This window comes from Triticum dicoccoides, chromosome 3B (genome assembly GCF_002162155.2).
Source record: "Triticum dicoccoides isolate Atlit2015 ecotype Zavitan chromosome 3B, WEW_v2.0, whole genome shotgun sequence".
Classification (NCBI taxonomy): Eukaryota; Viridiplantae; Streptophyta; class Magnoliopsida; order Poales; family Poaceae; genus Triticum; species Triticum dicoccoides.
In genome coordinates this window covers 783,918,503-783,920,270 of record NC_041385.1, presented here as the reverse complement: position 1 = coordinate 783,920,270, position 1,768 = coordinate 783,918,503, and the positions used below count along the sequence as shown (strand labels likewise).

The following is a 1,768-nucleotide window of genomic DNA, read 5'->3' as shown; positions in this document are numbered from 1 at the left end:
TGAACACTTAGCCTTTCATCTCAGGGATGTTGAGTGTGGTGGTGCTTCTTATGGGCCTAGCACTCTGTATCCACATAGCTGCAGTGTGTATTAAGCAGATCCACTATGAGCCCGCTACCTTCTTTGTTGATGTATTAAAATTTATGATCAAGAAGCTCTAACTATTACATGGTGGTGTTATATTTTGTTGAATATCCTTTTGGGTTGAAGTGACTACCGTGAGTGTTTGGGCTGGAGTACTTGCCGTGAGTGTTGATGCAAAATTACAATTCATTTGGTTAGTGTTTGAAATGTTGCCAGTTGTTCTGACTTGTGTCTCTGTTTCATGATCTAAAGAATGAACTCCCTCTTCCCTCCTCCTATATAGTGGTCTTCTCAGTACTCGATAGTTACCGATGTAGCTGCCTCTTGTCTGTTTATTGAACTGAAGAACTGACTTGTTCTTCTATTGATGTCTTCCTTTGTAGAGTTTATCTGTTGGTCATCTTAATACTGAAACTTGAATATACACGTGTATCTTGTTTCTGTTTTTTTGGCTCTAGCCGATTATGCGCTTGCTGACTGGCATGTTGCACCTCATATTAAGAAGAGCTTGTTACACTACTCTTGTTGAATTAAGTGATTAAATTATACGGAGTAGTCAGCTTTTCAGAAATGCTCTGCTGCAATTCATTCTTTCTTCATGAATGAATTACATCATTATGAATGTTCTGCTGCAATTCATTCTTCATGAATCAGTTGCATCATTTGCAATATTTTTTTATAATTCCAGATTCCTGTTGCATCGTTTGTGTGTGAGGGAGTTCATATATTGCTGTGGTCGTCGAAATTTTGTTCGCGGAGATGTGTGTGCAGCCCAAGTGCCCAACTGGTTGCCTGATTCGTACGGCCGTAAGGAACTGGTTATTTCACCTCCCTTTGGTGAAACAGAGCATGATGCTACTGATTTATTTCTTGTGCTTTTCTATGAGCAAGCATGCTGATGCTCAAAATAAGTATTGTTAAGAGCAGGCATGTTTACGCTCAAGAAAAGAAGGAACGAGAAAACACTTGAAAATCTCGGGTTGGCGTGTTGCGCAATAAGACGCCCACCATCCATGCTACTATATGCTGTACCCTGGAGCTCTGCCTTAAGAGTTGAGAGGGATTCAGAAATTCAGGCCCTGACTGGTTGTTAATCCTGTGCAGAGGAGATGAGAAGCAAACTCCTGCAGAGGAATGGTGTCATTGTTGCTTGAGTGAAGCTTTCAGTGATGAGGCTCCGACACTAATCAACAGCCTTGGTTCAGTTTTTTCATTTCTAGTAGTGGGACCTTCGCCAATTGTGATGCAGCCACTTGTTAAATTTTTTTTATTGAATAGAATATCTTATTGTTAAAAATTGTTGGGATGGCCGAGTGGTCTAAGGTGGCACATTCAGGGTGTGTTCCGAAAGGGCGTGGGTTCAAATCCCACTCTCAACAAATTAATTTTTCTTTTTCTCTAATATATAAAAAACGTTCTCCTCTTTTGATTTTTTTCTTCAGCCGTAAGTAAATCCGAAATTGTTTCTTATGTTGGGCCAGAGACATTCAGTTGCAGGCGCAGCTTCCCAAGGCCTCCATTATTATTTTCTTTCGGCCCAATAGGAACAGCTCTGTGTCTTTTCTGTCAATCAGGCGCCTCTATGTCTTGCTTGTAGCGAGACATAGAGAAGTCTCACTGAAGGCCAGAGCGAATTGGCTGGTCCAGGCGCGCGGAGGCCACACCCTTGTCTTTTTTTTCACGT

At 41.4% G+C, this 1,768-nt stretch overlaps 1 non-coding gene across 1 annotated transcript; it reads left to right on the top strand.

Annotated features, from left to right (window-relative positions):
- The first annotated feature begins 1,383 nt into the window (after positions 1–1,383).
- On the top strand, positions 1,384–1,463 carry TRNAL-CAG. The gene has a single exon. It is a non-coding gene; the product is annotated as a tRNA-Leu (tRNA).
- The last annotated feature ends 305 nt before the right edge of the window (positions 1,464–1,768 follow it).